Source organism: Mobula birostris, chromosome 13 (assembly GCF_030028105.1).
Source record: "Mobula birostris isolate sMobBir1 chromosome 13, sMobBir1.hap1, whole genome shotgun sequence".
NCBI lineage: Eukaryota > Metazoa > Chordata > Chondrichthyes > Myliobatiformes > Myliobatidae > Mobula > Mobula birostris.
This window is the reverse complement of record NC_092382.1, coordinates 28532278-28546164: the sequence shown is the minus strand read 5'-3', so window position 1 is coordinate 28546164 and position 13887 is coordinate 28532278. Positions and strand designations below refer to the sequence as shown.

General features: G+C 46.1%; 1 protein-coding gene across 1 annotated transcript in view; it reads right to left on the bottom strand.

Moving 5' to 3' along the window:
• Positions 1 to 13887, bottom strand: part of LOC140208661 (uncharacterized) — a 52780-nt gene that overhangs the window by 5848 nt on the left and 33045 nt on the right. The window lies entirely within an intron of this gene.

The following is a 13887-nucleotide window of genomic DNA, read 5'->3' as shown; positions in this document are numbered from 1 at the left end:
TGTACATCTTGTAGGTGAGGGCATCAGGGACACTGGAGGTCTCCCCACCTTCCCACCAATGTCCCCTCTAATTTGTCATGACCAGTGTGCACATCAATCTTGTACCGTATATTTTTTACCCAGTAACAACATGTGCATAGTGAATTTTATATAGAGAGGTATTCATTTTAACAGCTAGCAAATCACTGTCTATAAGAACTTTGATCTCCTCTGGGTTTGTTTAAGTTCATCTGCACTCTCACGCAACCCATGTAGCAGGCCTGTAACAGATAACGAAGGATTTTCTCATCAGAGCTTTTGCACATTATCCATATATGGCTTGCTTGCTAAATTATGCTTTAAAAAGTCAGATTTCCAAGTATCACTCCACTTCTTCCCAATTGTAAATTCTCCAGCAACTTTTGCATCACCACAATACACACAGGTGACACCGGTTTCTACATTGCACATAAATATTTCCCCTGAACCCTCCGAGGAATTGAGCATCTATAAAAAACCTATGGGGTACGTAACAGCATACTCTAGGGGAAGAGATGGGGAAATACATATGCCAACTAACCAAAATTTTCCAAGCATTACATTCACAGGTACGACAGGCTTGCAAGGAAGGGAACTACCCCGCAGAGAGGAGTGACTATCCCACCATAGAACCTGGGGATTTTGTCCTGATGAAGAACTGGGATCGAGGGAATCTCGGACCTCGGTGGAGAGGACCACATCAGGAGTTACTGACCACTCCCACGGCTGTGAAACTGAAGGGGCAATCTCGGTGGATACAGTGAACAGACACCAAATTTGTTACTGACGGAACTGAGTAGAAGGACTCTCTCGGACAAAAGGAAAATGTATTGGCTGATAGTGGTGTTTGTGTTCATGTCTTTGAGAGGGCTCACCCCAGCATCCGGGGGCCCCCATGTTAACATCTTTCTGTCTCTCTGTCACATCTAAGCCAAACAGGTAGAACTAGGTGTCTGCTGGGTTTGTACTGAAATTCCCCAGCATGGTAAAACTATGATTCCAATGTCAGTAATCCCGCTCAACCAGAGCGAGGAACTCTCAGCCACGGCTTTCATAAACAACACCCGGGGAAGAGGGGTGAGGAGCTATGTTCTAGTCAGAGATGACTGTGGCTGTCAGTGTTTTGAGGGATGCTATCTCAGGCCCCCACCAAACGGAACTTCCTATACTGGGAAACATGCATCCTGGCCATACTTGCAGGTGCCCAGCATTGCAGAGGAATAACTGAGACCGAGCGATTTTGGATGATTGCTTTTCTCTCCTATGAAGTAGCCAGGAATTCACGAGAGATGATCAATTTGGCTACAGCACTTGAGGAGCTGGCCACAATACTGCAGGGGCCCTGACAGAAACACAGGCCCAAGTAACAGAAATATCCACTGAAATGACTGCAATCCGGCACACAGTCCTACAGAATTGTATGGCTTCAGATTTTATCCCAGCTGAGAAAGGGTGAACCTGTGCTATTATTGACACAGAATGCTACACCTATATCCCTGATGAGTCTACTAACATTACATCCCTCTCCGAGCACACTGCCGAGGAGACTGCAGCATTAAGAAAGTTGGACAGGATTTACATGGGGTCACCAAAGGGTCAAAATGATGGTCTTCGAAGGCCTGTTCGGTGATATGTGGGGCATGATATTGCATTATGGCCTAATAGTTCTACATGTCATTGTTATAATTACTGTTGTACGCTGTTATTACCCACTGATATGTCAATGCTGTACTCGGTTGCTTTCTCTGTGAAAAATTACTGCTTTGTTGATCATGTAATGATCAAAAGGAGGGAATGATAAAGTATGTAAAAGGGTTAACACATGGTTAAACGATAGCAGCCTGTTTTTCTGAAAGAAACTGCTGATGGTCAACAGATGTGCTAAGCCACGCTGAGCCATATTTCTGCTTGAGGGTAGCTAGCTGGGGTTTCAGGATGCTTATCTCCTTGTGCACTCATGTGTAGAGATAGGACAGATTCAGTCTGTTCTGTGTGTGTAAGCCATTATGACTATTTTGTAATTTGTCTTTAGCAAATAACTTTGACTCCAGCCTGTCTTGTGTGGGGGGTATCTGGACGGATATATCTGTGGTGTAAGGGGAATTGTTAGTCAGTTAGTGGATTGGGCAGGAACAGTCATGGACTGTTCCTGTTTGAGCGAATAACTGAATAGCCCCGGGTGCTTGGAATAAATAGTTTGTACTTATACGATCTCTGAGTGACTTTATCCGGATTCAACTTCCACAGAATGGGAGTGGTTTTAAAGGGCTGGGCTGCTGGAAGCACATTACCAGACCTGGAGTGATTGCAACTGGGTCTGACAGAGGCATAACTGGCTCTTCTGGGAACATTCAGTCTCACCCCAACTATTTCCTACCATCCTTTGTACAAGTATGCAACGTCTAAAAGACCAGTGTTTGAGTAAATGAGACTCACCAAACTTTCCCCTGACTGAATCACTGGATTCTCCGAGTCAGATGGATCCTCTCCAGCTGATGCTCTCAACCCTCGGGCTGATTCTCTTGTTGCTGTTCCCTGATCTTCAGTAGTGGTTTGCTTCCAGTTGGGGTTTTTCTTCCAATAAATCTCTCACCGCAGGTCTAACTTTAACGTGAAAGATAATGAAGCACAATAACAATAAAAAGGAGAAAAAAACATTTCTGTTTAATGTTACTAAGAACAAAACTCACTGAAATTTAAACATTGAAGGCAGATATAATGATCTCAGTGAACAATCTATTATTGTCCCTCACACGTCACAAAACGATGTGGGATAAGAACAACCCATCATTCAGTCATGGTAAGACATAAGACACAGGAACAGAATTAGGTGAGTCAATCCATCTGGTCTGCCTCACCACTCAACCATAGCTGATTTTTATTCCAACACCATATTCCTGCCTTCCTCCTGTAACACCGAAGTTACTTAGCAATCATGAATATATTAATCTCTGTCAAAAATATACCCGAATGGCAGCCTCAACCAAAATCTGTGGCAACAAATCCTACAGATCAGACATCTTTTGGCCAAAACATTTTTCTCATGTCAGTCTTAAAGGGAAGCATCTTTATTCTGAGACTGTGCTGTCAGATCACAGACTCTCCGTCTAATGGAAACATCCTCTCCATGTCCACTGTATCCAGGCTTTTCAGCTTTCAAGAGGTTTACTTGACCATACATCCCTCCACCACCCCAACTGTCCCTCTGAACTACATCCAGCACAGGCCCAGAACCATGAAATTCTCCTCATACATAATGCCGATCATTCCTCAGATTATTCTTGTAAATCTTGTTTGCAACAACTGTACAAACACATTTCCAGGAATAATAGACAAATTGGTACCAGGATAATTTAGGGAGAAATGTTGTGCTTTCTTTACTGTTTTACTGTTACATACCTTGTGGGTATCTTGTGACTGTCTTATGACCATGAAGTAATGGAGTATCTTGTGAGCATGATGTAATTGCGTTGTGATGGTGGGGTCAAGTAATTTTCCTGCCAGTGTGAGGCCATGTGATGACCTGTTCCAACAGGTATACATGGGGAAACCCCTGTTGTTACGGAGTTAGTTCATCAGTTTTGGTTCGTCAGTTAGTTTTGCTGCGTAATCATCTCATGACGTAGTTTTGTTTCAAAGCAAAGTTTTACTCTCTATTTTAAGGTAAAACCGTTGTTCTGGCAGTTTCGCCAATCGCTGCCAGGTTTTGTTTGTTTACCTTTGCAGTCTAGTGTCGGAGAGTGAAGACCTTTACCAAACTACAGGAACCTGAAGGATTGAGTAAAGGTTGTGTCATTTGGCGGTTTCATAAAAGATCGACCTTATTGAATCTTCGTTCAGAATTAGTGATCTGCATCTGAGATAACCCCTGCAAGCTTGGGAAAGGTTTGTGCAGTGTTCAGCATCCAGAAAAAGGTCAGTTCCTTTAATCCGTTTTATTTCCTTTGACATGAATCCTTTGGACAGAATCAGCAGTAACGTCACATCTTTGAAGAAATCCGTTTCCAGAGAAGTCTCTCCTTATTGACTGCGTAAATCACTTGGACTTTCAAATTTACCACTTTAAGACTGTGTTTGAATTTACCTCTTTAAGAACTGTTCCAGAGTTTGGCTGTTTGTTAAATTGCCATATAGCAGTTAACTTCCAGTTAAGTTAGTCGTTAGTTTACTTTTCACTATTGTTGAGCAGAGTTTAATAAATATTTCAGTTTGTTTGTTAAAACCTGACTCAATTCTATATTCATAGTTGCCGACCACATAACACTACGATCACAAAACAAGCCATTTCCGTTTCCAAGTGAAACCAGGTTTATTTCAGGAAATATAAACCAGTCCAGGGTGAACGTAATAAAAGGAAACTGGAATTACCAGAAACACTCAGCAGGTAAGGAATAGCTGTGGGGACAGGAACACACTTTACAATTCAGGTTAATAATGTTTCATCAGAATGACTTCAAACATTTTCAGTTTTTAGTGCCAATCTCCAGCAACTTGAGATTCTGTCTGATTTCCACTGAGTGACAGACAGGGGGGATTTCCAAACACAGTTTGAACACCAAACTCATGGGTCTATTTCTACTGCTGTAAACACAGAATAGTCCATTTACTCATAGCCTCTCCTCAGATTAGCAGTCATTGCTTCCAAAGGAACTCCAGAAATAAACATCTGATCCCAGACCAGAAATACTCGCTCAACACCTCATAAACCCAAGCAGCTCGATCCCCGGGTCCATTTTACCTGGAGCAAAAACTGTGATACCCCAGGATTCAACCTCACACAGCTGAACCTGCCACTCACTGACCCTGAAAATCTCACACATCACCCCCGCAACTCAGACTGGGTAGTGCATTCTGGGATTTCCACACAACCAATGTCCAGCTGCTCGAAATTTCTGCTTCATTGCAGAAGGACGACCATCCTGCCCCATCTGTAGAAGCACTAACCAAAGGCAAAACCGAAACAGCGACAGTTCCATATGCCTGGAATGTAGATCACAGGACTCTCCCAGTACTCTTTGCTGACAGGAAAATGCTGCAGTGTGTCAGCCAGTCACAGTTCAAAAACCAGCATCTCCACACCAATGCACAACACAACTAGTACCTGATGACCCTCTGGCATTCCAGCTAACAAAAACTGATTCTGGAAATAACTCAGCAAGGCCAAAGGTGCAAAAGAACACTTCACAATAACAAGGGTTAGAAGAAAAATTGCTGATATACAACATTGAGGAGGTGGGACACAGGGTGACCGAGGTTGACCCAGATGGTTGATGTATATCGCTGAAGCGGGACAGTGGGGTGGGGTTAGGAGACTGGACAGAGGTTGAACAAGATGGGCAGGGATGAGCACATGGAACCAGGTGGGAGAAGGGATCAAAGACAATCATTGATGGTCCTCCAGCAAGACACAGATACTGAATTAATAGTACATACTACTGTATAAAAGATCCTAAAATGACAAAGTTAGAACAAACAACAAGAAATTTGCCATATATACTTTGACCCTCACCAAATTTTTATCAACACACCACAGAAAGTTTCTCATCCGGACACTTCACATGTTTCCATGGTAACTGCTCCGCCCGTGACTGTGATGAACTCCAGAGACCTTTGGATACAGATCAGCACATCACAGAAACTATTCTGCCCCCTAGACTTCCCAGTCCCTCGGTAAAGCAGGCAGTGAAATCAAAGATCCCCACAACCTGGGACGTTCTCCTTTCTCACCCACCCCAATCGGGGAGAAGTCTACAGCCGAAAGCTGAGGGACAAATGCGAGGGGCCTCAGGAAGCGAGGCGAGTTGGGGGAAGTTAACGCGACTCAGTGGCCAACATTAGATTTCCCCAACACAACGTAGAGGAAACGTAGAACATAGAATAGTACAGCACATTACAGGCCCTTCGGCCCACAATGTTGTGCCGACCCTCAAACCCTGCCTCCCATATAACCCCCCACCTTAAATTCCTCCATATACCTGTCTAGTACCCTCTTAAACTTCACTGGTGTATCTGCCTCCACCACTGACTCAGGCAGTGCATTCCATGCACCAACCACTCTCTGAGTAAAAAACCTTCATCTAATATCCCCCTTGAACTTCCCACCCGTTACCTTAAAGCCATGTCCTCTTGTATTGAGCAGTGGTGCCCTGGCTATCCACTCTACCTATTCCTCTTATTATCTTCTACACCTCTATCATGTCTCCTTTCATCCTCCTTCTTTCCAAAGAGTAAAGTCCTAGCTCCCTTAATATCCGATCATAATCCATACTCTCTAAACCAGGCAGCATCATGGTAAATCTCCTCTGTACCCTTTCCAATGCTTCCACATCCTTCCTATAGTGAGGTGACCAGAACCGGACACAATACTCCAAGTGTGGCCTAACCAGAGTTTTACAGAGCTGCATCATTACATTGCGATTCTTAAACTCTATCCCTTGACTTATGAAAGCTAACATCCCATAAGCTTTCTTAACTACCCTATCCATCTGTGAGGCAACTTTCAGGGAGCTGTGGACATGTACCCCCAGATCTCTCTGCTCCTCCACACTACCAAGTATCCTGCCATTTACTTTGTACTCTGCCTTGCAGTTTGTCCTTCCAGAGTGTACCACCTCACACTTCTCCGGGTTGAACTCCATCTGCCACTTCTCAGCCCACTTCTGCATCCTATCAATGTCTCTCTGCAATCTTTGACAATCCTCTACACTATCTACAACACCACCAACCTTTGTGTTACCGGCAAACTTGCCAACCCACCCTTCTACCCCCACATCCATGTCATTAATAAAAATCATGAAAAGTAGAGATCCCTGAACAGATCCTTGTGGGACACCACTAGACACAATCCTCCAATCTGAATGTACTCCCTCCACCACGACCCTCTGCCTTCTGCAGGCAAGCCAATTCTGCATCCACCTGGCCAAACTTCCCTGCATCCCATGCCTTCTAACTTTCTGAATAAGCCTACCGTGTGGAACCTTGTCAAATGCCTTACTAAAATCCATGTAGATCACATCCACTGCACTACCCTCATCTATATGCCTTGACACCTCCTCAAAGAACTCTATCAGGCTTGTTAGACACGATCTGCACTTCACAAAGCCATGCTGACTGTCCCTGATCAGACCATGATTCTTGAAATGCCCAGAGATCCTATCTCTAAGAATCTTTTCCAACAGCTTTCCCACCACAGATTTAAGGCTCACTGGTCTATAATTACCCGGACTATCCCTACTACCTTTTTTGAACAATGGGACAACATCCGCCTCCCTTCAATCCACCGGTACCATTCCTGTGGACAACGAGGACATAAAGATCCTAGCCAGAGGCTCAGCATTCTCTTCCCTCACCTCGTGCAGCAGCCTGGGAAATATTCTGTCAGGCCCCAGGGACTTACCCATCCTAATGTATTCTAACAACTCCAACACTTCCTCTCCCTTAATATCAACATGCTCCAGAACATCAACCTCACTCATATTGTCCTCACCATCATCAAGTTCCCTCTCATTGGTGAATACCGAAGAGAAGTATTCATTGAGGACCTCACTCACTTCCACAGCCTCCAGGCACATCTTCCCACCTTTATCTCTAATCGGTCCTACCTTCACTCCTGACATCCTTTTGTTCTTCACATAATTGAAGAATGCCTTGGGGTTTTCCTTTACCCTACTCGCCAAGGCGTTCTCGGGCCCCCTTCTTGCTCTTCTCAGCCCCTTCTTAAGCTTTCTTGCTTCCCAATATTCCTCAATAGACCCATCTGATCCTTGCTTCCCAAACCTCATGTATGCTGCCTTCTTCCACCTGACTAGATTTTCCACCTCACTTGTCACCCATGGTTCCTTCACCCTACCATTCTTTATCTTCCTCACCGGGTCAGATTTATTCCTAACATCCTGCAAGAGATCTCTAAACATCGACCACATGTCCATAGTACATTTCCCTGCAAAAACATCATCCCAATTCACACCCACAGGTGTGAGCTATATAGCCTCATAACTTGCCGTTCCCCAATTAAAAATTTTGCTGTCCTCTCTGATGGCATCCTTTTCCATGATAATACTAAAGGCCAGGGAGCGGTGGTCACTGTCCCCCGGATGCTCACCCACTGGGAGATTTGTGACCTGACCCGGTTCATTACCTAGTACTAGATCTAGTATGGCATTCCCCTAGTCGGCCTGTCCACATACTGTGACAGGAATCCGTCCTGGGCACACTTAACAAACTCTGCCCCATCTAAACCCTTGGAACTAATCAGGTGCCAATCAATATTGGGGAAGTTAAAGTCACCCATGATAACAACCCTGTTATTTTTGCACCTTTCCAGAATCTGCCTCCCAATCTGCTCCTCTGCATCTCTGCTGCTACCAGGGGGTCCCGGAGAATCGCCACCCATCGGGGAGTGTGAGCACACACCACGTGATCTTGCGTCACAAAGCGGAGGGCGGGGCTAAATAGCCTCACGTGACCTGCTGACGGGACTTCCGTTTCAATTCTGCGGAAAGAGACAGCCTGGGCTCCTGGTTTGGGTCGTTCAATGCAGATTAAGTGAAGTCGACACGTTTCTGACGAGCCCAGATAACTGGGTACTAAATGAGTAATTGGCCCGCCGTTCGGGGCTGACGGCCAACATCAGATCTCCCCGCTCGGGATCGGTCTCCATACTCACCGATGGGAAAGTGATATCTTCGGCCCGCAGACAGTGATCCCGACCCCCGGCTCCCCGACCTGGGAGGCGATCGTCCCTTCCCGATCCCGCAGACGGCTCGCTTCAGCACTGAGCGGAAAGGCAAACACCGTCCATCTGGCGACAGTGAGCATGCGCGAAGTGATTAATACGTCATCCGGGGGGCGGGGCCTCGGGAACAGACCCGCTGCTGCTGCCCGTCTGCGGTTAAATGGGCGGGGCGAACGGGATCACGTGACCGGTGGGTCCCCACAACCCAGGGAGAGACTCCAGCGACCCGCCCGTCACTCTGTGTTATGTACCGGCAGCGATAGACCACAAACTCAGTCTGTATTAGTATAAACTACTATCTGTATTAGTATAGAGACAATTAAACAAACTACTCTTCTAAACAGAAGTTAACAGTGTTATGCGTTTTGTGGCTGCAAAAATGTCAAGTTTAGGAACAGTTCTGAAAGTTTCACAATGGCAAGTTTCAGTTTTCCACGGAATGGGGAAACTTGTAAATCCACATTAAAATGCAACGAGGAAGTAATCACAAAGAATTTCGCAGGTTCTACACTGGGAAAACGAAATACAAATCACAGAAGATTTTCAGTTGTCGAACCGTATTCCAAAGTGTGTGTGTGTGTGTGTGTGTGTGTGTGTGTGTCTCTCTCTCTCTCTCTCCCCCCTCCCTCGTCCTCTCTTTCTCTGTCTCCTCTCTCCCTCTCTCTGAGACTGACAGCTCCAGCAGTCAGTGTACTGACGTCATACTCCTGCCTCCTGCAGCCTCTCTTAAAGTAACACCCACAGCAAAATGAAACCTCTGATCTCGTAACACTTGCCCCTCACATCTCCTCTCACTCTAAATGTATTAGACATTTCAACCCCCAGGAAAAATATGTCATCTGTCCGCTCTATCTATTCCTCTCGTAATCTTATAAATGTCCATCCAGTCTCACCCCAGCCTGCGCCGCTCTGGAGAAAACAACACAAGTTTGTCCAGCCTCTCGTTACAGCTCTCTTAACCACCCGATCAATCTGTGCAGTCTCTTTCAGGGAGCTGTGAACTTGGATCCAAATCCCTCTGCTCATCGACACTGTTCAGGGACTTTCATTCAACAGTGTACTGTCCCTCTACATTCGACCTACCGAGCTGCCAAGATGATCATCACTAATCAAATCTCACTGAGTTTTCTCAGGTAATATTAAATGTATTCCCAAATGCACAATTATGAGAAGGTACAGGGACAGAGAAACACCCAATCCCCCACCGGGGAAGAGATACAAAATCCTTAAAGTGCGTACCACCAGGCTCATGGACAGCTTCCTGTCTGCGGTTGTAAGCCAAATGAATGGTCTCCAGTCCAATAAAATGGACTCGAACTCACAATGTAACTGGACGTGACCCTGCCCCATATGTCCATCTGCACTGCACTTTCTCTGCAGCCATAATGCTTTGTTACAGTTATTGTTTTGTCGTATATCAGCTCAATGTACTGTTGCAATGTATTGATCTGTGTGGATAGTAGGTCGGGCAAGGTTTTCACTGTAGCTCAGTACGTGATAAGAATAAACAAACTCTCCATTTTAATTGTGTGGAAATATTAGACAAACTGAGCTTCTGCTTTGGAACCACAGAGGGAAACTTGACTCAACTGAGGAACACAAATAAATAGAAAAGGCTTCAATCTCGCATTATGATCTGCGGTAACTGGGATCAGGTGACCGGTGGTGTGTCTCCCAGACCAATTATCAGAATCAGGTTTAATAGCAGCGGTAGGTGTCATGTAATTTGTTGTCTCTGCGGCAGCAATAGAACCTAATTCATAGCAATAGATTTTAACCCCCTCTGTGGTGGGGATTTACAGACATTCACCACCCTCAGAATGGAGACATTTCCCGGACAGTCCACCCCCTTTTTTCAGAGACTGGGATCCCTGGTTCAACCGGTAATAATGTGCATTTCAATGTGTTCACCTCTCAGTCCTCGATTCTCTAAATGAAAGGGTTATCACATTTGATCTTTCTTCATATGATGACCCCACCACTCCAGGGATCAGTCTGGTGAATCTTCATTGCACTCTCTATAACAAATACTCTCTAACCTCTTTGTTAATCCTCTATGGAATTAATTTCCATCTTCTGCAGCCCCGTGTTGCCCCAACCACTCACCTCCCACCCCCGTCACTATTTCCACCTTCCCACCTCCCCCCTCACCTGGATCCACCTCTCACTCCCCAGCTCTTGCCCCATCCCCACCCCTCACCTCTTTTCTCTGACTATTTCCCGTCCACTCTCAGTCCAGAGGGAGGGCCTCGGCCCGAAATGTTGACGGTCCATTTCCCTCCACAGATGCTGCCCGACCCACTGAGTTCCTCCGGCAGTTTGTTCTTTGGTCTGTATGACCCGTGTTAGCGAGGGGAGTGGGATTTTACACCATATTCCAGGTATAGTCTCAACAAAACACAAATAATTGTCACTTTGCCCGGACCATTGGCCCCGCTTGCAGGGCAACAGTCTGCCGGTGTTTGCCCCCCAATGTGGTGAATCCCTCTGCTGGCCACCAACATGGGCTCAGACATTTCCACAGATGAGCCCCTCCTGTCCCCACCGGGACAAACATCCTGTCCGCCCCCTCTCTGACCATCTTCATTCTTTCAATAAAATCCCCCTCTCCCTCCCCGGGGAACCGGCATCAAACCGACGGGCCGAGCGGTCTCCTCCTACCTCTCAGCGACACATCAGACTCCGGCCGCAGGAGACGCTTCACAAACGCCCCAACTTCCCTCGGAGGGAAATGGAAATAAATCAGAAAGCGGACATTTACTTCGGGATTTGTTTGGCTCTGAGGAAAGATCGGCGCCGAAGCGGGAGACGGCCTCTCGGCTGGTCCGCCTCTGCTATTGGTTATATACAAACCATAGGCTTGCTCTGCGGCTTGATATTCTAAATTGGAGATCTCTGGGATACTCCAAACGCTACCTCCTCCCAGTCTGAAAACGACTCCCTCATCCAGCCACACAGTAGCGGCAGTTCATCGATCTCCAAAGAGAAAGCCTAATAACCTACTCCTGAGGGTCAATACAATTGCTGTCTCTGAGTTTACCTCCGTCAAATGCCAGGAGGGACATAATAATCAATATGTCTCCAGTCGCAGCCGTGTAAATAAAATGTGATATTAGTAGGTGTGTGGCGGATGCCGAGAATGCGAAGGAGACAGACAAACTGAGCCAAGTCGCAGACTGATGAAGGGGAGGAATGATCCATTTTGATACAGAGAGGGAAGCAGAGAGTTTGATATTGTGCCTGATGCCAGAACTGTGTCCAGTTAGAAGATGAAGTCTTGTTCCTCCAAATTGTTTTGAGCTGTGACAGTGTTTTTAATCAGAAGACACCATGGAGACTAAAATTATCTGAGTTGAAATGTTGTCCACCCACTGACGTGCTTTGTAAACATTTAACAGTGTAGAAAAGTCAAAGGATTTGTGTATGGGAAACTCAAACACAACAGCACGTTAGTCCCGCTGTTTCTGTCAGTTCACCAGCGCTTGAATGTCGCCGATCCTTGAATGTGGAGACGGAGATGCTGGAGAAGACAGCGCCCCACTCGCTACAAGGAGATCCCGATCACGTGTCCGTGTCCGTGATCTGATTGGATACATTGCCATGACGTTGATAGCAGTGTGATGTCATCCACTGGCTCTCATTTTGGAAGGGATTCAGTCGGACATCCCAGATACACCAACAGCTTCGCCCTGGGAAGCGGCCGTTCACCTGCTCCGTGTGTGCGAAGAGACTCATTCAGTTAACCCACCTTGTGATGCTCCGGTGAGTTCACAATAAATAGAGGCCACATTTCTGTCCGGAGTGAGCAAAGAGTTTTACTCAATCATCCCAGCTGCTGCAACACCAGTAACTTCACATCAGGGAGGAAGGTCAAATCGGCTCTGTGTTAAATGTTTAACCATCACGGTGACTGAACGCAGCTGTAGGTTCATGAGGGATTGTTACTGCCAGTTATTCTGCAGTTCTTGCGGCTGCTCATCGCAACCAGGACTGAACCCTGGTCACAGAGCATTGGAGGAGTCTGTTCTGCTGATGCTAACCTTAAACTAGACTGGTATTAACATCATGGATCTGTGAAAGATAAATCAGTTCTGTATCAAATCCCCTGTCAGAAGTACTTACTCTCTCTACCAAACTCACAGTTTATACTAGAGAGGCCGCTCGGCCCATCTGGACCCTGCCCATGTTTCTGTTCCACATCAGTATTTTAAAATCTATCCCTGCCGTTCCTCTCTCACCCTCCCTGTGCTGACAAGTTGCAACTAATCACCACTCCCTGGGAAAAGAGATTTCCCTTGAATTTCATAGCACATAGAAATCTGCAGCACAGTACAGGCTGTTCGGCCCACAGTGTTGTGCCGACCATGTAACCTACTCTGGAAACCGCCTCGAATTACCCTCACAGATAGCCCTCTATTTTTCTAAGCTCATAAAAGACTCAATTGCATCCGCCTCCACCATCGTCACCGGCAGTGCATTTCGTACACCCACCGCACTTTATGGAAAAGCATTCCCTCTGACTTCTGTCTTGCAACTACTTCCAAACACCTTAACACTATGCCCCGAGTGTTAGCCATTTCAGTCCTGGGAACAAGCCTCTGGCTATTCCACGACCAATGCCTCTCAACATTTTATACACCTGTATGAATTCTCTGCATTGTTTTCTCCAGACTGAATAAGACGATGAGTTCCCTGTGGTTTTGACATTCCCCAGGGCTCTGGACTAAGGAGGTTAAACTCCTTCTTCCCTGCTCTTTTGAACGTTTTGGGACATTTTCACTCATTTCAAAGGACTGTCCTTCAGACAGCTGGGTTGTTGCAATGCACCTCCACAGTCTGACAGCAGACTAGCGAGTGAGTCTTCGATAGAGCAGGGTCAGAAGCCAGAGTCGCCAGCACGAATCAAGGCTTTGGGGCTCCAGAAAGAGATGGGGTCTGGAGTTTACAAGGAAGAGGAGGAATCAGACCATCATGATGTGGCTACAAATGAAAGATCAGAAACATTTGCGGACTGGTTGATTGAAAAAAAATCTAGTTATTTTCTGAAAAATACTGGAAGAATTCAGCAGATCAGGCAGCAAATGTGAAAGGGAATAAATAGACAACGTTCCGGCCGAGTCCCTTCAGCACGCCTA